The sequence below is a fragment of the Perca fluviatilis genome, chromosome 4 (genome assembly GCF_010015445.1).
Source record: "Perca fluviatilis chromosome 4, GENO_Pfluv_1.0, whole genome shotgun sequence".
Taxonomy (NCBI): Eukaryota; Metazoa; Chordata; class Actinopteri; order Perciformes; family Percidae; genus Perca; species Perca fluviatilis.
Window position 1 is genome coordinate 35,922,465 of NC_053115.1, and position 24,232 is coordinate 35,946,696.

General features: G+C 40.3%; 5 non-coding genes across 5 annotated transcripts; all 5 read right to left on the minus strand.

Moving 5' to 3' along the window:
* Positions 1–3,958: 3,958 nt before the first annotated feature.
* trnac-gca lies at positions 3,959–4,030 on the minus strand. The gene has a single exon. It is a non-coding gene; the product is annotated as a tRNA-Cys (tRNA).
* Positions 4,031–5,397: 1,367 nt separating this feature from the next.
* trnac-gca lies at positions 5,398–5,469 on the minus strand. The gene has a single exon. It is a non-coding gene; the product is annotated as a tRNA-Cys (tRNA).
* A 1,367-nt stretch (positions 5,470–6,836) lies between these two features.
* trnac-gca lies at positions 6,837–6,908 on the minus strand. The gene has a single exon. It is a non-coding gene; the product is annotated as a tRNA-Cys (tRNA).
* Positions 6,909–8,276: 1,368 nt separating this feature from the next.
* Positions 8,277–8,348, minus strand: trnac-gca. The gene has a single exon. It is a non-coding gene; the product is annotated as a tRNA-Cys (tRNA).
* A 6,125-nt stretch (positions 8,349–14,473) lies between these two features.
* On the minus strand, positions 14,474–14,545 carry trnac-gca. The gene has a single exon. It is a non-coding gene; the product is annotated as a tRNA-Cys (tRNA).
* Between the last annotated feature and the right edge of the window lie 9,687 nt (positions 14,546–24,232).

Genomic DNA, 24,232 nt, shown 5'->3' on the forward strand with positions numbered 1-24,232 from the left:
TCCAAAATACATTTAATGTATTCAAGTGACATTATCTTTTACTGTTTATTAGCTTTATCTTTTAATTATCTTATATCTTACTTTTCGTGTACACATATAAATATGAGAGTATTAAATTAATAGGTGTATACCATTGTCTAAGTACATTACTCATAATGTACATCATTAAGCATTCACATCAACATTTAAACATTTTCATTTAGATGTTAGTTTTAATCATAATCTCTGTGTTAAAGTTGTTGATACCTGGTTTTAATCATCATGGTTTCAAACCTTCTCACTAAAACTCACACAACTTCAACAGGTCTCAGGAAAGATGCAGCAACTGCAAAAAAACTAGAAAAATACAACTTAAGGTTTTTAGGAAGTCTTTGAATGGATCATTTTTATCAACTTTTCATCAATCCAATTTGAACAGTGAAATGTACTTTAAATATTTACTGACACACCAACTGAACATTTATCTTAAAAGTAAAAATAAGTACTTCTAATTATCTTCTCCTAATAGTGTGTGTATTTTCAGAATGTGAGTCTGTGTGCTACTTAACTTCACAGTGCGTCAGATGTGTCAGAGCAGAACGGTCTCTTGCTCCCCCCTCCTTCTCTCAGTCCGTCTACCCCTCCGTACCTCCAGATATCAGCGTCTTTTCCTTTGGTGAAGCAGACCGGGTCGCATATGATTGACCCCTCTGGAGCCTTCTTATTTCAGCGTCATCAGTTCATCACACAATGCTCATCAGGCTTTGGGTAGGGTGTGTGGTTTGCTGCTGGCTCTTAGGTTTGACACAGTACATCTCCAGATACTGAAGTCACAACCAGCACGCCTAGCCGCCATCCCTTTTCTTCTGGGCCGAGAACTGTAGCCAGACCACAAACCTTTATCATGTCTAGCTGTGTTGTGGTCTGAGGTGCTGTGATGGTCAATCTCCTGGTACAGTTTTTTCACCAGTCCTGCAGCTGGAGGGGGAGTGAGATGGACCCGTCGACACACATGAGGCGCTGTGTGGCACAAAACAGAACTCCAAAAAGGCATTATTTGTTCTTTTATCAATATTATCACTTGGAAAAACTTCTAGTTATTTTAGTGAATATCAAATATAAAGCAGCATTTATTTCCCTTATGCTGGTTTAGCTCTATAAAATCCATCCACATTGTGATAAAAATTTTGGTTTTGTAACTGTTCTCTTTAAGATTACTTTTAAAGGTTATGTTTCTGCAAATAGTGAAAGTCTATCAAAACAAAAATAAATTTTCTTTAAAGTAGTTTTTAAATTAAAAAATTATGTGAACACCTTATTTATTAAACACCTTATTTATTATTGCTACTATATCCCTTCTATTTGAGGCATGACAAGCTCATGACTCAAAACGCAGCACACATATAAATAATCTGTTTAGTAGTTGTAACTTGTATAAAAGCAACAAAAGTTCAATGAATAATTTCTTTAAAAGAAAAGGAAATTACCAAAATAGAATGTTTTCAACCTCAACTTAATACTTTAGTTTTAAGCAATTTGTGATATAGTAACCCAATAACTCACTAGAGTATGATATTAAATTAATTGTTTACAGACTGAAATCTCATATCAACCTGTATTGGTTTCAATATAACCAATAAAATAAGTATTAAACAAAAATATGTTGTTTATTTTATTTTTATCTTTAGTTTGCAACCCAAAGTTATACTACTCACTGTCTGATAGTTCTAAAAATCATTACAAATTAAAGTTTTTTATGCCTATAGAGCAAACCTAAGTACTTCTAATTTGACATCTATTTACCTGATACGGGAAACATATCACATTATCAATTGTCCCTAATAGCAAAAACAAACAAACAGTGTATCAGTGCAAAGCATTTCTTCATTGCATGAAGCGAGTGTGTGTGTGGTATGCTCAAAACTTCTTGGACTCATCCTCTCTCGGTGAGAGGGTGTGTGTGTATGCGTGAAATTTGAGCTAGTTGCTCGCTGGCTGTCGTCCTGTCTGCACCTCTAGTGCTCTATCTTAACTGGGGTGTGTGTGTGTGTGTGTATGTGTGTATGTAGGGTTCTGTCAATAAAGTTTTCCCTACTTCTCCTTAGTGAAAAGAAACCAAGTGTGTGTGTTGTTGCAGCCGCATAGTCACAGACAGTTCACTCCCCTTTTCGCCCAAAGCGTGAATTTGATCCAGTCCGTAGTTGTGCGACCCACTTCACACTCTCCCTGCATTTGGATTTCACTGTCAGCTTTCCTGACTATTTTCTTCAATAATTATTTACCCCCTTTAATATACCGAGGATTTTATATTATTATCTTTCCTAGATCCAATACTTAGCGTTTTTGTCCCACCAAGTATGTTGATTATTATATTATATTATTTCTATATAATTTATTAAAACTTCTACGCGTCTGTCTCCTAGGAGTACTCTCTCTAGCCATTTTTAAACCAACACGCTAACAGTCTACTAACCCAAACTAGATAAACATTTGCCACACAAATGAATACACTGACTGCTCACATCATCACGCCAAACACATTAGTACACTGCTTTTCACCTGGTTTTCCGAGACTGGATCGCCATGGGCAAATCGCCGCCAGATGCACTTTTGCATTTTTGTTTTTTATCTTTACTTGCGTGTCCCCAATTTACTTTATGCACTTCTGATTTTTTATTTTAATTTTATATAGTGACACCAATTCTCCACCAGGTGTCCCTCTTAGACCATATCTCGAAACCCAGTTTTCCAGTCAGCTTTAGACAGCTCTTTCTACGCGAGATGTCTTTACTTTGTAATCACAGGACATTTATTATTAGACAACACTCCTCACTCGAGGTGTCTTTTTACTGGACGACACTCCTCACTCGAGGCATCTCAGTTAAACTGGACGACACTCCTCACTCGAGGCGTTCTCAGTTTTTCCCAGGCGACACTCCTTGACTCGAGGCGTCTGTCTCTGCGTGCAATATCACTTACAGTACTGGTTAGCCCAATTTTTAATTAAAACCCAAGATGTCTTACCCTCACAGATCCAAAAGAAATTTAGTTTTGAGGTCCGAATGTGAGAATTTTGGTCTTTCTTAAAGACAAAACAGGAATTCTCTTACCTTTAATTTTGGTGCACCATTTGGATCCGGAGAGAAGAGTCTGAGTGTGTGAAGTCCAGCCAAAAAGTTCTGGTTGGCTTCTGTTGGTTTCCTGGTCTCTGCCTCACGTCGGGGTCACCATGTAGGAAAAAAAGCGACCGATTCTACTCTTGCTCAAAAAGCCAGAGTCTTTTAAGAACCACCGGTCACTTCTCAAAGTTTCCCCTTTCTTATTGTGTTCGTTGAAAGGCAGACCAAGAAATGAATACTCAGGATTCGTTCAGTTAAACTATAACAATCTTTAGTAAAATGATATTGCAAACAGATCTTTCATATGCATATGGATCAGCCGCTCCTTCGAGACTTTCTCTCCCTAGCCACCAACAAAGTCTTTCCGGGTCTGACACCGGACCTTCCTTTTCCCTATTCTTTTATTCATCTTCAGGTTCCTCCTCTCGCCATTGCGTGTGGGCCGCCAATTGGTTGGATATCACTCAGACTTTTCTGGTTCCCGAAGATAGAGAAGTTGCGCTAGAGATTGTCTGTTCCTTTAAGAGATTTCATTAGGTGCATTCTGTTCCAATTGTTTATTAAACAAAACAGGAGCACTTTTGTCCCACTAAATTTGAACCCGTCTTATCTTACACATGCCAGACAGGAGGAGACAGCGAGGCCATCCCAGGCTACAGGACATTCTTATTCTAAACCCAATATATTTCTACACCTTCAAGCTATTTTTTGTTGAATTTTTGAGGACCATATTTCTGCCCTATTCCAGTTTTCCTCACTCATGCAAACTCTATACAAGTTACTGAGACCCTAATGCTTATAGGTGGGATTCAAAGACAACCAATATTACAAAGATGACTGCCTGTCCACATCATTTGTGTAGGGGGCACCCAGAGTTGAACTGGGGACCTCTTGAGCTGCAGTCAAATGCTCTACCACTGAGCTATATCCCCACATGCCATGTGCTGAATATGCTTATTGTGCAGCAAAACAATGGCTGGTCCTCCACCGTGTGGTTAAAATCACGGTCTGTGCCCACATCTGATTAAAAGTTTTCATGACCTTTTTAAAGTATCCAATACTCATCTCCTGTGTCAAGGGCAACTAAAAGAAGTATGCCTTGTCATCTTTGATAAAAGCACATCTGAATTCATGTTAATTACAATGAATGTCAACACTAAGGCAGAAATGTGGTCAACACAACGATCCTGCATAGCTCAAAGAATCTACGTATGTGTACTTATGTGGACCAAGTTTCTGCCCTAGCCCGATTTTGCTCACCTACGTAAACTCCAAACCAGTATTTTTAATGTCAAATCATAACATAAATTATCTCAGGACATTTTACAGATAGTGAAGGTCAAGACCACACTCTGTAATTGACAGAAACCCAACAATTCCCACAAGAGTACGCATTTGGTGCGTAACAGCTATGAGGTAAAATATCTTTTAACAGGCAAAACCTCAGACTAAAACTGGCTCGTGGTGGGCAGTCATCTGATAACGACCGGTTGGAATAGAAAGAGAGAGATACAGAAATAAGACTCAGAGGAATATTAGCCGTGGGAATAATGAAATGACATGGTGAACAGTGCTAATTATAGTAACAGAAAAGGTAATAGAACTTTTACTTATAAAACTAGTAGTAGTAGTGCACGGCGTAGCAGGGCCTTCAAGCAGGACCACGGCAGCAGCTGCTACCCCGATTCAGGTGCCACCACAATCCAAGAATTCTGAGAGGGGAGAAAGCACAAGGACTCCAGACAAGAAGCTCAGTTAGTTACATGCATTAATGGTCATGATCACACACAGATGGAGAGGAGGAGGAGAGAGGTGCTCAGTGTGTCATAAGAAGTCCCCCGACAGTCTAAACCTTTAGCAGCATTACTTAGGGCTGGTCCATTATGTTGGCGTTAAAGCATATATCCCGAAAGGATAAGTCAGAGATTCCTTTCAGTGCTGCTGAAGGCCAGGGCAACACCAACCAGAGTAGCTACGTTTATCTTTAGTTAATACATGTTGGAGGTGTTTGGGGTAATGTTTGTCTGAGTTTACTATAAGGAACTCGTAGGTCATCCAAACATGGTCCATAAAACCATCCTGCATTGCTCAAATCTTCTGCCTACACTTAGGTGGATCATGCTTCTGCCTTACCTTCAAGCTATTTTTTGTTGAATTTTTGAGGACCATGTTTCTGCCCTATTCCAGTTTTCCTCACTCATGCAAACTCTATACAAGTTACTGAGACCCTAATGCTTATAGGTGGGATTCAAAGACAACCAATATTACAAAGATGACTGCCTGTCCACATCATTTGTGTAGGGGGCACCCAGAGTTGAACTGGGGACCTCTTGAGCTGCAGTCAAATGCTCTACCACTGAGCTATATCCCCACATGCCATGTGCTGAATATGCTTATTGTGCAGCAAAACAATGGCTGGTCCTCCACCGTGTGGTTAAAATCACGGTCTGTGCCCACATCTGATTAAAAGTTTTCATGACCTTTTTAAAGTATCCAATACTCATCTCCTGTGTCAAGGGCAACTAAAAGAAGTATGCCTTGTCATCTTTGATAAAAGCACATCTGAATTCATGTTAATTACAATGAATGTCAACACTAAGGCAGAAATGTGGTCAACACAACGATCCTGCATAGCTCAAAGAATCTACGTATGTGTACTTATGTGGACCAAGTTTCTGCCCTAGCCCGATTTTGCTCACCTACGTCAAACCAATCTCGTATTTTTAATGTCAAATCATAACATAAATTATCTCAGGACATTTTACAGATAGTGAAGGTCAAGACCACACTCTGTAATTGACAGAAACCCAACAATTCCCACAAGAGCATGCATTTGGTGCGACAGCTATGAGGTAAAATATCTTTTTAACAGGCAGAAACCTCAGACTGAAACTGGCTCGTGGTGGGCAGTCATCTGATACGACCGGTTGGAATAGAAAGAGAGAGATACAGAAATAAGACTCAGAGGAATATTAGCCGTGGGAATAATGAAATGACATGGTGAACAGTGCTAATTATAGTAACAGAAAAGGTAATAGAACTTTTACTTATAAAACTAGTAGTAGTAGTGCACGGCGTAGCAGGGCCTTCAAGCAGGACCACGGCAGCACGCTGCACCGCCATTCAGGTGCCACCACAATCCAAGAATTCTGAGAGGGGAGAAAGCACAAGGACTCCAGACAAGAAGCTCAGTTAGTTACATGCATTAATGGTCATGATCACACACAGATGGAGAGGAGGAGGAGAGAGGTGCTCAGTGTGTCATAAGAAGTCCCCCGACAGTCTAAACCTTTAGCAGCATTACTTAGGGCTGGTCCATTATGTTGGCGTTAAAGCATATATCCCGAGTTAAGATAAGTCAGAGATTCCTTTCAGTGCTGCTGAAGGCCAGGGCAACACCAACCAGAGTAGCTACGTTTATCTTTAGTTAATACATGTTGGAGGTGTTTGGGGTAATGTTTGTCTGAGTTTACTATAAGGAACTCGTAGGTCATCCAAACATGGTCCATAAAACCATCCTGCATTGCTCAAAGCTTCTGCCTACACTTAGGTGGATCATGCTTCTGCCTTACCTTCAAGCTATTTTTTGTTGAATTTTTGAGGACCATGTTTCTGCCCTATTCCAGTTTTCCTCACTCATGCAAACTCTATACAAGTTACTGAGACCCTAATGCTTAAAGGTGGGATTCAAAGACAACCAATATTACAAAGAAGACTGCCTGTCCACATCATTTGTGTAGGGGGCACCCAGAGTTGAACTGGGGACCTCTTGATCTGCAGTCAAATGCTCTACCACTGAGCTATACCCCCACATGCCATGTGCTGAATATGCTTATTGTGCAGCAAAACAATGGCTGGTCCTCCACCGTGTGGTTAAAATCACGGTCTGTGCCCACATCTGATTAAAAGTTTTCATGACCTTTTTAAAGTATCCAATACTCATCTCCTGTGTCAAGGGCAACTAAAAGAAGTATGCCTTGTCATCTTTGATAAAAGCACATCTGAATTCATGTTAATTACAATGAATGTCAACACTAAGGCAGAAATGTGGTCAACACAACGATCCTGCATAGCTCAAAGAATCTACGTATGTGTACTTATGTGGACCAAGTTTCTGCCCTAGCCCGATTTTGCTCACCTACGTAAACTCCAAACCAGTATTTTTAATGTCAAATCATAACATAAATTATCTCAGGACATTTTACAGATAGTGAAGGTCAAGACCACACTCTGTAATTGACAGAAACCCAACAATTCCCACAAGAGCATGCATTTGGTGCGACAGCTATGAGGTAAAATATCTTTTTAACAGGCAGAAACCTCAGACTGAAACTGGCTCGTGGTGGGCAGTCATCTGATACGACCGGTTGGAATAGAAAGAGAGAGATACAGAAATAAGACTCAGAGGAATATTAGCCGTGGGAATAATGAAATGACATGGTGAACAGTGCTAATTATAGTAACAGAAAAGGTAATAGAACTTTTACTTATAAAACTAGTAGTAGTAGTGCACGGCGTAGCAGGGCCTTCAAGCAGGACCACGGCAGCAGCTGCGAACCCGATTCAGGTGCCACCACAATCCAAGAATTCTGAGAGGGGAGAAAGCACAAGGACTCCAGACAAGAAGCTCAGTTAGTTACATGCATTAATGGTCATGATCACACACAGATGGAGAGGAGGAGGAGAGAGGTGCTCAGTGTGTCATAAGAAGTCCCCCGACAGTCTAAACCTTTAGCAGCATTACTTAGGGCTGGTCCATTATGTTGGCGTTAAAGCATATATCCCGAGTTAAGATAAGTCAGAGATTCCTTTCAGTGCTGCTGAAGGCCAGGGCAACACCAACCAGAGTAGCTACGTTTATCTTTAGTTAATACATGTTGGAGGTGTTTGGGGTAATGTTTGTCTGAGTTTACTATAAGGAACTCGTAGGTCATCCAAACATGGTCCATAAAACCATCCTACATTGCTCAAAGCTTCTACCTACACTTAGGTGGATCATGCTTCTGCCTTACCTTTAAGCTATTTTTTGTTGAATTTTTGAGGACCATGTTTCTGCCCTATTCCAGTTTTCCTCACTCATGCAAACTCTATACAAGTTACTGAGACCCTAATGCTTATAGGTTGGATTCAAAGACAACCAATATTACAAAGAAGACTGCCTGTCCACATCATTTGTGTAGGGGGCACCTAGAGTTGAACTGGGGACCTCTTGATCTGCAGTCAAATGCTCTACCACTGAGCTATACCCCCACATGCCATGTGCTGAATATGCTTATTGTGCAGCAAAACAATGGCTGGTCCTCCACCGTGTGGTTAAAATCACGGTCTGTGCCCACATCTGATTAAAAGTTTTCATGACCTTTTAAAGTATCCAATACTCATCTCCTGTGTCAAGGGCAAAATAAAGAAGTATGCCTTGTCATCTTTGATAAAAGCACATCTGAATTCATGTTAATTACAATGAATGTCAACACTAAGGCAGAAATGTGGTCAACACAACGATCCTGCATAGCTCAAAGCATCTACGTATGTGTACTTATGTGGACCAAGTTTCTGCCCTAGCCCGATTTTGCTCACCTACGTAAACTCCAAACCAGTATTTTTAATGTCAAATCATAACATAAATTATCTCAGGACATTTTACAGATAGTGAAGGTCAAGACCACACTCTGTAATTGACAGAAACCCAACAATTCCCACAAGAGCATGCATTTGGTGCGACAGCTATGAGGAAAAATATCTTTTTAACAGGCAGAAACCTCAGACTGAAACTGGCTCGTGGTGGGCAGTCATCTGATACGACCGGTTGGAATATAAAGAGAGAGATACAGAAATAAGACTCAGAGGAATATTAGCCGTGGGAATAATGAAATGACATGGTGAACAGTGCTAATTATAGTAACAGAAAAGGTAATAGAACTTTTACTTATAAAACTAGTAGTAGTAGTGGCGGCGTAGCAGGGCCTTCAAGCAGGACCGACGGCAGCTGCTACGCCGATTCAGGTGCCACCACAATCCAAGAATTCTGAAGAGGGGAGAAAGCACAAGGACTCCAGACAAGAAGCTCAGTTAGTTACATGCATTAATGGTCATGATCACACACAGATGGAGAGGAGGAGGAGAGAGGTGCTCAGTGTGTCATAAGAAGTCCCCCGACAGTCTAAACCTTTAGCAGCATTACTTAGGGCTGGTCCATTATGTTGGCGTTAAAGCATATATATATCCCGAGTTAAGATAAGTCAGAGATTCCTTTCAGTGCTGCTGAAGGCCAGGGCAACACCAACCAGAGTAGCTACGTTTATCTTTAGTTAATACATGTTGGAGGTGTTTGGGGTAATGTTTGTCTGAGTTTACTATAAGGAACTTCGTAGGTCATCCAAACATGGTCCATAAAACCATCCTGCATTGCTCAAAGCTTCTACCTACACTTAGGTGGATCATGCTTCTGCCTTACCTTCAAGCTATTTTTTGTTGAATTTTTGAGGACCATGTTTCTGCCCTATTCCAGTTTTCCTCACTCATGCAAACTCTATACAAGTTACTGAGACCCTAATGCTTATAGGTGGGATTCAAAGACAACCAATATTACAAAGATGACTGCCTGTCCCATCATTTGTGTAGGGGGCACCCGAGAGTTGAACTGGGGACCTCTTGCGCGGCAGTTACGTACTACCCACTCGCAGCTATATCCCCACATGCCATGTGCTGAATATGCTTATTGTGCAGCAAAACAATGGCTGGTCCTCCACCGTGGTTTAAAATCATGACTGTGCCCACATCTGATTAAAAGTTTTCATGACCTTTTAAAGTATCCATACTCATCTCTCGTGTCAAGGGCAACTAAAAGAAGTATGCCTTGTCATCTTTGATAAAAGCACATCTGAATTCATGTTAATTACAATGAATGTCAACACTAAGGCAGAAATGTGGTCAACACAACGATCCCGCATAGCTCAAAGAATCTACGTATGTGTACTTATGTGGACCAAGTTTCTGCCCTAGCCCGATTTTGCTCACCTACGTAAACTCCAAACCAGTATTTTTAATGTCAAATCATAACATAAATTATCTCAGGACATTTTACAGATAGTGAAGGTCAAGACCACACTCTGTAATTGACAGAAACCCAACAATTCCCACAAGAGCATGCATTTGGTGCGACAGCTATGAGGTAAAATATCTTTTTAACAGGCAGAAACCTCAGACTGAAACTGGCTCGTGGTGGGCAGTCATCTGATACGACCGGTTGGAATAGAAAGAGAGAGATACAGAAATAAGACTCAGAGGAATATTAGCCGTGGGAATAATGAAATGACATGGTGAACAGTGCTAATTATAGTAACAGAAAAGGTAATAGAACTTTTACTTATAAAACTAGTAGTAGTAGTGCACGGCGTAGCAGGGCCTTCAAGCAGGACCACGGCAGCAGCTGCTACCCCGATTCAGGTGCCACCACAATCCAAGAATTCTGAGAGGGGAGAAAGCACAAGGACTCCAGACAAGAAGCTCAGTTAGTTACATGCATTAATGGTCATGATCACACACAGATGGAGAGGAGGAGGAGAGAGGTGCTCAGTGTGTCATAAGAAGTCCCCCGACAGTCTAAACCTTTAGCAGCATTACTTAGGGCTGGTCCATTATGTTGGCGTTAAAGCATATATCCCGAGTTAAGATAAGTCAGAGATTCCTTTCAGTGCTGCTGAAGGCCAGGGCAACACCAACCAGAGTAGCTACGTTTATCTTTAGTTAATACATGTTGGAGGTGTTTGGGGTAATGTTTGTCTGAGTTTACTATAAGGAACTCGTAGGTCATCCAAACATGGTCCATAAAACCATCCTACATTGCTCAAAGCTTCTACCTACACTTAGGTGGATCATGCTTCTGCCTTACCTTTAAGCTATATTTGTTGAATTTTCGAGGACCATGTTTCTGCCCTATTCCAGTTTTCCTCACTCATGCAAACTCTATACAAGTTACTGAGACCCTAATGCTTAAAGGTGGGATTCAAAGACGACCAGTATTACAGAGATGACTGCCTGTCCATATCATTTGTGTAGGAGGCACCGAGAGTTGAACTGGGGACCGCTTGATCTGCAGTCAAATGCTCTACCACTGAGCTATAGCCCCACACGCCATGTGCTGAATATGCTTATTGTGCAGCAAAACAATGGCTGGTCCTCCACCGTGTGGTTAAAATCACGGTCTGTGCCCACATCTGATTAAAAGTTTTCATGACCTTTTTAAAGTATCCAATACTCATCTCCTGTGTCAAGGGCAACTAAAAGAAGTATGCCTTGTCATCTTTGATAAAAGCACATCTGAATTCATGTTAATTACAATGAATGTCAACACTAAGGCAGAAATGTGGTCAACACAACGATCCTGCATAGCTCAAAGCATCTACGTATGTGTACTTATGTGGACCATGTTTCTGCCCTAGCCCGATTTTGCTCACCTACGTAAACTCCAAACCAGTATTTTTAATGTCAAATCATAACATAAATTATCTCAGGACATTTTACAGATAGTGAAGGTCAAGACCACACTCTGTAATTGACAGAAACCCAACAATTCCCACAAGAGCATGCATTTGGTGCGACAGCTATGAGGAAAAATATCTTTTTAAAGGCAGAAACCTCAGACTGAAACTGGCTCATGGTGGGCAGTCATCTGATATCGAACCGGTTGGAATAGAAAGAGAGAGATACAGAAATAAGACTCAGAGGAATATTAGCTACGCGGGAATAATGAAATGACATGGTGAACAGTGCTAATTATAGTAACAGAAAAGGTAATAGAACTTTTACTTATAAAACTACTAGTAGTAGTGTACGGCGTAGCAGGGCCTTCAAGCAGGACCACGGCAGCAGCTGGCAACCGCATTCAGGTGCCACCACAATCCAAGAATTCTAGAGGGGAGAAAGCACAAGGACTCCAGACAAGAAGCTCAGTTAGTTACATGCATTAATGGTCATGATCACACACAGATGGAGAGGAGGAGGAGAGAGGTGCTCAGTGTGTCATAAGAAGTCCCCCGACAGTCTAAACCTTTAGCAGCATTACTTAGGGCTGGTCCATTATGTTGGCGTTAAAGCATATATCCCGAGTTAAGATAAGTCAGAGATTCCTTTCAGTGCTGCTGAAGGCCAGGGCAACGCCAACCAGAGTAGCTATGTTTATCTTTAGTTAATACATTTTGGAGGTGTTTGGGGTAATGTTTGTCTGAGTTTACTATAAGGAACTTGTAGGTCATCCAAACATGGTCCATAAAACCATCCTGCATTGCTCAACGCTTCTACCTACACTTAGGTGGATCATGCTTCTGCCTTACCTTTAAGCTATTTTTTGTTGAATTTTCGAGGACCATGTTTCTGCCCTAGCCCGATTTTGCTCACCTACGTAAACTCCAAACCAGTATTTTTAATGTCAAATCATAACATAAATTATCTCAGGATATTTTACAGATAGTGAAGGTCAAGACCACACTCTGTAATTGACAGAAACCCAACAATTCCCACAAGAGCATGCAATTGGTGCGACAGCTATGAGGAAAAATATCTTTTTAACAAGCAGAAATCTCAGACTGAAACTGGCTCGTGGTGGGCAGTCATCTGATACGACCGGTTGGAATAGAAAGAGAGAGATACAGAAATAAGACTCAGAGGAATATTAGCCGTGGGTATAATGAAATGACATGGTGAACAGTGCTAATTATAGTAACAGAAAAGGTAATAGAACTTTTACTTATAAAACTAGTAGTAGTAGTGCACGGCATAGCAGGGCCTTCAAGCAGGACTACGGCAGCAGCTGCTACCCCGATTCAGGTGCCACCACAATCCAAGAATTCTGAGAGGGGAGAAAGCACAAGGACTCCAGACAAGAAGCTCAGTTAGTTACATGCATTAATGGTCATGATCACACACAGATGGAGAGGAGGAGGAGAGAGGTGCTCAGTGTGTCATAAGAAGTCGCCCGACAGTCTAAACCTTTAGCAGCATTACTTAGGGCTGGTCCATTATGTTGGCGTTAAAGCATATATCCCGAGTTAAGATAAGTCAGAGATTCCTTTCGGTGCTGCTGAAGGCCAGGGCAACGCCAACCAGAGTAGCTACGTTTATCTTTAGTTAATACATTTTGGAGGTGTTTGGGGTAATGTTTGTCTGAGTTTACTATAAGGAACTCATAGGTCATCCAAACATGGTCCATAAAACCATCCTACATTGCTCAAAGCTTCAACCTACACTTAGGTGGATCATGCTTCTGCCTTACCTTTAAGCTATTTTTTGTTGAATTTTCGAGGACCATGTTTCTGCCCTAGCCCGATTTTGCTCACCTACGTAAACTCCAAACCAGTATTTTTAATGTCAAATCATAACATAAATTATCTCAGGACATTTTACAGATAGTGAAGGTCAAGACCACACTCTGTAATTGACAGAATCCCAACAATTCCCACAAGAGCATGCATTTGGTGCGACAGCTATGAGGAAAAATATCTTTTTAACAGGCAGAAACCTCAGACTGAAACTGGCTCGTGGTGGACAGTCATCTGATACGACCGGTTGGAATAGAAAGAGAGAGAGAGATACAGAAATAAGACTCAGAGGAATATTAGCAGTGGGTATAATGAAATGACATGGTGAACAGTGCTAATTATAGTAAAGGTAATAGAACTTTTACTTATAAAAGTAGTAGTAGTAGTAGTGCACAGCGTAGCAGGGCCTTCAAGCAGGACCACGGCAGCAGCTGCGAACCCGATTCAGGTGCCACCACAATCCAAGAATTCTGAGAGGGGAGAAAGCACAAGGACTCCAGACAAGAAGCTCAGTTAGTTACATGCCTTAATGGTCATGATCACACACAGATGGAGAGCAGGAGGAGAGAGGTGCTCAGTGTGTCATAAGAAGTCTCCCGACAGTCTAAGCCTTTAGCAGCATTACTTAGGGCTGGTCCATTATGTTGGCGTTAAAGCATATATCCCGAGTTAAGATAAGTCAGAGATTCCTTTCAGTGCTGCTGAAGGCCAGGGCAACGCCAACCAGAGTAGCTACGTTTATCTGTCGTTAATACATTTTGGAGGTGTTTGGGGTAATGTTTGTCTGAGTTTACTATAAGGAACTCGTAGGTCATACAAACATGGTCCATAAAACCATCCTACGTTGCTCAAAGCTTCTACCTACACTTAGGTGGATCATGCTTCTGCCTTACCTTTAAGCTATTATTTGTTGAATTTTTGAGGACCATGTTTCTGCCCTATTCCAGTTTTGCTCACTCATGCAAACTCTATACAAGTTACTGAGACCCTAATGCTTAAAGGTGGGATTCAAAGACAACCAATATTACAAAGATGACTGCCTGTCCACATCACGTGTGTAGGGGGCACCCAGAGTTGAACTGTGGACCTCTTGATCTGCAGTTAAATGCTCTACCACTGAGCTATACCCCCACATGCCATGTGCTGAAAATGCTTATTGTGCAGCAAAACAATGGCTGGTCCTCCACCGTGTGGTTAAAATCACGGTCTGTGCCCACATCTGATTAAAAGTTTTCATGACCTTTTTAAAGTATCCAATACTCAGTCAGAGATTCCTTCCAGTGCTGCTGAAGGCCCGGGCAATGCCATCCAGAGTAGCTATGTTTATCTTTAGATAATAAACTTTGGAGGTATTTGGCGTAATGTTTGTCTGAGTTTTTTCAGTTAAAGCACAAAAACATCCTGGTTAGAATTAACACTGACATTACAGCTTCATGCAAGATTTGATTGGCGTCATCGATATAGAGTCTCCATCTACTTATATGAATAGTACATGGTATTCTGTTGAATTCAACTAGGGCTGCTATTATGAAAACAAAAAATATTAATGTATTCCTTTTGGTTTCTGATTTTCGTCTCAAATAGGAAATATGTTGCTGTAGCAGACAAAAAAATGCAATTTAATATCTGTTGAACATTAGGACAGAAATCTAATCAGCAGTGCCACTTCAAGAAGAGTTCAGTTGTGTGATGTTCAAGTGTAAGACAGAAGACACCCTGTCTGTCCATTGAGTGCATATTGATTTCCTGTACGGAGTGACAGAGGTGGGGACTTCTCAGCCCATGGGCAGATGGTCTGCAGTGTAACCTTACTCTGATTAATACCACAATTTGGCCCTGCCAGTCAAATACGCTGATTATATTATGACAGAGTTTCTGTCACAAAACTAACACATGGCACCCCACCTCCATCCTGGAGCAACCCCTCACCCCATCCCATCTCATAATGGATGGCTCTCAGGGGACTGGCCCCATTAAACCCCATTATCTGGATAGAGAGAGGATGAGGAGCAGAGGCATTGATCTGTCCGAGTGGAGACATCTTCTTATATCACACACAGAAATGGATGGAGTGTGTCAGAGCAGCCTGGTCACGACAATTTGTTAAGTCATTTTGAGTGGTATCACAACGCTTTTATTTAGCTTTTTGGCTGTTATTTCACAGTCAGACCGGGTTTTCAACCATTAACCCATCCATGTCAATGTTACACACTCAGAGCTACTACTCTGGAAGTGAAGCTACATAATATAACAACGCACCGTTCAAGTGACAACAATTGGTTACGTGACAGTGAAGTTTAGCCATCAATTGACAGTTAAGTTAAACGGTAATTACACTTAAAGGGTAACTTCATATTTTTTAACCTGAACCCTGTTTTCCTTTGTTTTTGTGTGTAAGTGACTGATGGGAACAACAATCTTTGAAATTAGTCCAGTATGAAGTGTGAATGCTGTGACCAGCAGTTGCGAACCAGACTGCAATGTAATCCTATAGGGCAAATAGGATGCTTGTCGCATTGCCTGTCAAACTGCCCGCGCCTCCCTAGCTGGGTTAGGCGCATGGCTCAAAAGGGTTGTACTTAGTGTCTTAATTAATCATAGGTGTGTTTTGGGCAAAACATGCAATAAACCAATCAGAGTGTCACCTCTCATTCCCTTTAAAAGCCAGGCAGGTTTGGACCTTGGCACATTGCTATTATGATGGCGGATTTGCTGAGCAGGAAGGAGAGATTTTCAGGAGAAGAAACTGAGCTGCTTGTGCGTGAAGTGAAAGCTTGCGAGCAGATAATATCATAATACTATTTAGCATATCTATTTATTTGCTATTTAAACAACGTGGGTGCTGGACGGGAAATTGACAACTGCGTCAGTCTTGAACCAGCAAAGACACTTGCTTCGGGCTTTTTGTTCTGCGCTGTGCCGGGTGCAAAATAGGGCCCCATAGTGTCCAGAGGAAGTTTCAGAGCGAGAGCATCAAAGTGACCGTAGAATTTCAGTAAAACTAAACTCCTGTGAGTGGCGTCCTTCTGCCTGTCCCAAACTTACTGACTGCCTGCGCATGGTGCACGAGGAGAGGGAGGGACCCGCGCTGTTGGCAGAACAGCCATGGACTGCGATTACTCATGCATGGGAATGAATTAAAATATAACACTATGTGAATATATTTCTTGTTTTCCCCTGATAGTTCGAATAAGCCGCTAAATGTAAAATCTGCTGGAAAGTGAAAGTCCAATATCTTAAGCTCTGGACATGTTCCATCAGAGAATACTGTGTTGTTGGTCTATAGGAGGATAAAATATTTACATTTTTACTAAGTTTGATATAGGAAATTGTAGAAGCTGTTAGATGCTGCTTCGTGCTCATGTTTATGTGTGCGCATGCTATGTTAGAACCCGACTGGGTGCAAGGTAGAAGTAAAAATGTGGAAAAGAGTTTCACTGATTTGGGCATTCTCTCAATAAGCAAGCGGAATGGATTTGATAACGAAGCACTGGTCCAGAAAGCCATGTCTAAAACCAATAATTTTAAAAAGTGGGTTAGACTTGTCCCCCTCTCACACAATGGCTCCGACACATGCTAAATATATATATAACATTGGATGAATGGTTGCTGATAATGGGCAATGTTGATATTGCATTAAAGATCAGCCACTTCTTTCTACAAAAGTCGAGAACCCTTTTGCAATTATGTAAGCACATATTGTAATCTGAAAACTGCTGCCCTGATTAAAAAAACAATGTAACTGATCTCAGCTGGTATTTTGTCTGTAATGGAGTGGAATGGACATTTCTAAGTGACCCCAAACTTTTGACCGGTAGTGTGTGTGTATATATTTATATATATATATATATATATATATATATATATATATATATATATATATATATATATAAAACAAACTTTTAACATAATTGTGTGTTCAGCAGTGCCCGCTTTTGGCTAACCAGCAGCAGTAGCTTTAGTTTAAGTTTCACTTTCAGTTGTAAATTTCCATCAGAAGTCAAGTGATTGTGCTGCAGAGCAGAGTGCCAGTGCTGTTCTCTCCTGTTGTTTCTTCATATATTTTTGCCTTGGATACTATTTGTAAGTACTGTATATATTACTAAAAAATGTTAAAAGGAATTGTACTTGGCATATCTTTGGTTTATTGGTGTTTTCTAATGTCAAATCACTAAATTGGATAGTTAGCATGGCTATTAGTTATGACTCAGCATTTTCTGTTGCTGTAAGTTGTGGGTTTGTACTATACTTTAAGTATCTGTATTGGTTTGATCTCATTTCTGTTTTTGCTCTTTGTTACAGTTTTACAGCATAAAACAATAAGGAAAGTAAAGTTTCTTCGTCGAACCCCAAGAAAAGTTATGCCTTGTGTTTTTTGGAGAACTTTACACAGCTAACTGTCGAGAGCTTTGAAGAAGCAACTCATTGCAAGGACAGTTTATATATATATATATATATATATATATATATATATATATATACACATACATACTGTAACATTTCTGCTGCAAACTCTATAAGTAAAATACAGCACCTGAACTACCAATATTGTGTTTGGAAACACTTGAACAGAGAAACTCTTTAATGCACACCGATGCTCTAACTTCATCCACACTAACTGACTTCACTTTCTTGCTCTGTGACTGCATGGGAGTACTGCTCCCAAATGAGCTTCTGAGATTCACATCCTAAACTCTTGGGGATGAAAGAAAGAACGAGCAGAGGCAACACATCATCGGTGGAAAAGTGAAGAGGAGACATGAGAGTAGGGGGAGAAGTCACCTACGATGGCAGGCCTGAGGTGTGATGAAAGAGAAAGACTCATCAAGGGGATGATATTGGAGGCTAGGTGGTGCTGGATCATTCTTTGCTCTTTAAAGGAAGATGTTTCTTTGAGCTCTGAACAGCTTAAAATTGTAATGACAGTTGGTAATGAATATGTCACTGTCACCATAAGATCCTGCTTGATGGTATAGCTCCCTGTGGAAGAGCTGTTGAAGAAATGGAGCTCTAATTTAAATCAGCATTGAGGTAACAGGTAACATTATTAGTAGATTAGTTGACAATATCACTGATGTGTTATTATTATTGCAGGCTGCACTGAGTTCTATAAAATGTCAATCAAAGGCAGATTTAAAAACTTCTAAATTGTTTAAGAGTGATTCATTTCATAATTCTTTCTATTGACATTTGAGCATCATCTCCCTGTTAATGGCCGTTTATTTCATTTCTGAATTGTGAAGCACTTTGTAAAGTCAGTTTCAACATGAGCGCTATAGTATATAGTATGACGTTTAATTATGCCGATGACTGAGATTTAACCGTAATGATGGTTTGCAGAAACACGATGGATTAGTTGTACAGACACTACAAACAGCCACAGTGTAATGACAGCTGCTCTAGCACTGTTGGAGAACCTCGCCGATGCAACACAGTCTGTAAAATTCTTTACTGTTCTTCTCATTGACAGGTCTATTGAGTGGTGGAGTGGATGTTTAAGGGTGTTTCTACAACCATTTTGACAGCCTAATTCTAAGCTGTGAATTAGGCTGACAGCCTAATTCTGATGAAAAGAATGCATCCGTGTATTTCTGTTGTTGGGCATACACACAGTTTTAGTCGTGAATCTTCAGTTTTATGCATCTGGCCCCTCTTGTTTTTTCATATGTTTAAAAACTAAATTCATAGTTGTTAACTTGACAATGACATCTAGGATGGGGTATCAAACTAATCTTTTTTCATGATCACATAAATAGAGCTAGATTGTCACACCCAGCTTCTGCTCGTAGGTCATGTCTTTATTTTTCTTTCGCATTCATCTCTTAGTTTGCTCATTTCCTGTTTTATTTTGATACTCACTGTTTGTTTCTGTTTTATTTCAATTTCCTTTCAGGTCTTTTGGTGCGTTCATGCCACCTGGAAATATCAGGGACCACCCCCGTGATTACGTTGTTTTTCCGACTGCCAGCGTTCACATGGTCGGGATGCGTGTTCTTCTTCTTCTGTTATATTGGCGTTTGGCATAACAACTTGTTGCATGACTGCCACCAACTGTTGGGCGTAGCCTAGAGCATCAGAGGCCTATACTACGAATCAAGGTCAACATGCCCTGGATTTCTTTCAGTTATCCGGCTTCACTAATCCTAACAACCGCGGTCCCGCATAAGCTGTGTCACGACGGTGGTTATCAACTAGTTCAATCAACCCAGGGTTTCCCAATAAAAAAAATTTTTAATTATTATACATTTTATCCAAATATAAAAATTTTTTTAAAATAATTTTATTTTTTTTTTTTTTTTTTTTTTTTTTTTTTTTTTTTTTTTTTTTTTTTTTTTTTTTTTTTTTTTTTTTTTTTTTTTTTTTTTTTTTTTTTTTATTTTTTTTTTTTTTTTTTTTTTTTTTTTTTTTTTTTTTTTTTTTTTTTTTTTTTTTTTTACCCCAGTGACACGCGCGTTCACATAAAAGAGGCGGTGTTTGCACAGCATGACCAATCGCAAACATCTACCAGAGCCGCATATTTTACATAAGAAGAGCAAACTATTACTCTACATAAATATGAAGAACACAGACACGCTTTTGAAGGCAAAACGCAATACAGTCACGGCTTCCTAAAACAAGAGGAAAGCTGGCAAAAAAAATAGGCGACGCTGTAAATGCGTAAATCACAACGTTTATCAATATCACTTCCTCATCAGTCAGGCACAAGATCTGACCATAATTACGCTTGTGCTTTCCATAAACTGCCGTTGCTTTAGCCTATTATTTCAGTTGCAACCCTGGCAGTGGAAGCGATCGTGAGCGCAAATAAAACATATAAAAACATAATTCAAACCGATGTGCACATTGGCGACACATGGCTCAAGAAGCCGACAAATAGACAATATTAAAATCTATATATTTAATAAAAATACCCATCAAGGAATGTTAACGGGGTTGTCGGTCTCTAAATGTTTTAACTTTTATGAGCGCACTCATCTCTCACCCTCTATCCCCCTCTCCCTCTCTCTCTCCCTCTCTCTCGCACCGAGCTCCGCCTGATCTTCTATAAGAACAGTGATGCCGTTATCAATCGAGTATTGATTGGTCAGTAGGCGGAGCTTTTACACCAGTTGATCTCCAACTTAACCTGCTCCCAACCAGGTTGGGAATTCAGCATAAGTAACCACGGCGACTGAACCCGGTAATAAGTGATCCACCTTCGTGATACAGAAAAACCTGGGTTGAACCTGAAGTTACATCGTTAACGCGAAATCTTGCTTCGTAGTATAGGCCTCAGGTGTGTAAAAACATGGAGGCCACAATAACAAAGATTTGCTGCCGTTTTCTTATGCGAGCATACAAACAGCACATGGACAGGTGTTTGTGTTATCTGCAGGACAACGAACGGGAAAGGACACGGATAAGGTGTTGTTTTTTATAAATAGGCCTATTCATGAATAATTTGAAACATGTTATGTCTGTGTTTCTTGGCAGAGGCATTTGTCCACAATAAACAGTTTATTGTCATTGAAATATTTTCAGTAAACCAAAGTCGCCTACATCAAACGTCAGTTGTCACCAACTGAGAAACTCTGTTAGCAAAATCTCGCTTGAGTTTCCCACCTCTGATTCCCACAGGAAGTGACGTGAATGATGACGTTTTCACTGGGAAAAATGTTTTTCCGATGCCCATGAACCGCCTTCTTTGATCACCTGCCCCGCCCTAATGTCCTGCACCTGGGTTTAATTGTGCCCCACCTCCCTCATGTTGTATATACACTCCTTTTGTTCAGTGCCAGTTCGTCTTGTACCCTTGTGTCTTGCTTTCCAGCCTTTTTTCCTGTGTCCCTAGTTAGTAGCCTAATTGTGCAGACCATTCTGCATTTTTTTTTTACCAAAGTCTCTGCCTAGTGTTTTGGATACTGTCGTCTCATTTACCATTTTGACTGCTGCCTGTTTTTAGACCCAGCCTCTGCCTTGTGTTCTGTGGAAACCTTTGCTTAATCTTTGTACTGCAACAGTGGACATTACATATTAGTTGTTGCAGCCCTAATACACATACAAACTAGAAGATGACAAAGGAATCGTCAAAGTATTGCGCCACAATGTCATCCTTGATATCAGCTTCCCACCTGTTAAGTCACCTGAGGATGGGGAAGGGAGGATCTCACTCCAGTGTTATGGATTCAGAGAGCGAGGTTGATAAGGTGGATCTCATGCCCCATGCATCCAGCCACTCATTTGCAGAATGACAGTTCCTTATTAGCAGTTAATCCTATTAGCCTCTTGACCCCATGCAAAGGACACCTCCCCAGGGAGAATGGACCAACAAGATTCCATCTTTTACTTACAACAGAATAACCTGACCAATGACCCTTGTTAGCTTCATGTAATAAAAGCCATCGATTTGTATTTTGGAGGAATAAATCTAATTTAGCTCAGGCCTTTCTGTGAATACTGCAAGTCATGTCATATGCCATTCAAAGCTCTGCAGTCATATTTGTTTGGACTTCATTCGTCTTTGTGGCATCATCCGCAGAGTGACTGAAATGTCAAATATTACTTCTGTTCAAATAGGAAAATAAATGAAAGCTGTTCTGAGTGAAAATGGAGAGTTTGAATCTATAATGCAGCAATATGTTGCCACTGCTGGCGCACAGTATACTGAACAAAAATGCCTTGTGAGCACTGAGTAGCAGATTCAATTTAAGGAGATGATCAACAATACAATACAATACAATGCAAAGCAGATCTGGGAAAAATCAAAAACATGTTTTATTTTCTAAATGCCTAAATGCAATGTATGGTCAAATGCATATACAATATGAGTTCAATATTATTTAAAGGTTAATTCCAGAACATTTCCATAAATGTATTAATTAATTTGATGGTTGTACTATGATGGATCTGCAGTGATGCAACTTTTTAAATTTGCTTTAAAACTGAAACTTTATTTTCCTGAGATTAAAGAATTAAAATGAAGCTTGTCTAAAGTCTGTGGGCAGAGTCAGTCACAAAACGAACCGGGTTTGTAAGCGTACTGTAGCGTTTCCATCTTGTTTGTGGCTTCCATGAAATGCAGTTGGCATTGTTGTCAGGTGGGAAGCTAGTGAGGGATCACGTCCTTGTCACTGCACTTGTGACCAACCTACTGGTTGGTCACTCAGGGTTACAATTCAATTTAAATCACTGTACATAACTCCAGCTACATATACAGGGTCTGGAACAGTTTCCAATGAAACAAAGTTGCGATCTTACATATTTTGGTACTGCCGCCCAGTGGCACTGTTCTGGACCACAATTCATATGTGGTTAAAGGAATGTGTGAATGTGTTATGGGGTAAAAAAAAAAAAAAAAAAAAATAAAAAGTATGGAGGTAAGCATGATCATCGACCCAAAAACCACCAAAACATGGTGAATAACTAAAATGTAATGATTGTTTTTGCCTCAATTTTTTTGCATTTGTCAAAGACATCCGTAAGGGGCACTCAGTGTTATTGGCATGCCTCTCCACCTCTCCACCAAGGTGTCAACAACAATAATAAAGATCACACAAATAATAATAATAATAATAATAATAGCAGGTTTTGTAGGTTTTTGTGGCAATAATCGTAGAAGGTGGACTCAAAACAAAGCATTCGCTGGCCAAAGTCATGAACGCTAATTAACATGCCCCCTCTGCGTTCAAAACAAAGCCAAAGTGACAGCGGCTGTAATGAAACGTACGATGTGAATGATTAATAAAGATCACTTAAAGGCTCCCCCCCTCAATTAATAAAAGATTTGCTTGTTTTACCCTCCACCCCCTGCTGTGCCTGTTCTCCTCAAGCCCCGCCATCCTGTCCCAGCTAGACAGCCAGCACACAGTGAAATTCCCTGCTGGGACTCAGTGTTTGGGCTGGATGTCTGCTCAGTGAGGCACTGCTAGCCATGCGGCACGAGGAGGTCGACAGATGGATGGAGGAGGGGGTGTGAGTGGAAGGATTGGAAAGTAGGGTGGGAGGAAGAAAGGGTAGTGATTTTACTTTTTAAAGGCCAGAGCCTTCCTCACCCTCTGTGGCTCTCAGCCCCAAGCCCATTAGATCCAACTGAAGATGTAAATCTTCAAAAACAGCTCTCAGATTTATAGTCTCATTTAAAGTAAAGCTCAGTAATTTTCTAAAGGAATCACAGGGCAGATAAACCAATTTGTCGTTAACATAGCCAGATAGGGCATTTGTGTTGCATTCATGTAGTGTCTGAATAATCGGAAAACTTCCTGACTGGGACAATTCACAATGCAACAGGGTACCCCCAGGATTCTTTAAGTTATATTCAAGACATTTTGAATACCACCTTGGATGAAATTCAATGCCAACTTCACAACCATATCATGAATATGGATAATAAAAAATAAAAACTTGTGCATTATGAGGTGTTACATTAAGTTCCACCTTGGCTAGTTAAGATAATATATAATGTAATAAAATATGCCAATGTAAATGCCAATTGCTTCAATGATTGTTTCATCCCGTTCTGCTTTTTGCATCTAAAGGCTGCTTGAAAGCAGCGGGGATGAAGATTTGGGTCAAGAGCGTAAAGAAAAACACTGACATAAACTGTACCTGTACAGTCGTATAACATCCAAGTAACACCAAACGGAGTAAATTGTAAAGTCACAAAGATACAAAGCATTTATTTATGACGTTACAGTATTTATTTAATCCTACCAAAGGACACAAAATAATTTAGGACCTTTGTAAACAAACTGTAATACTTTGTGAACGAAAATGTAAGAGTTTTAAGGCTTTATTTTTTAAATGTCAAATTGAAGACTTTTTCAAGAAGATAGAACGCCT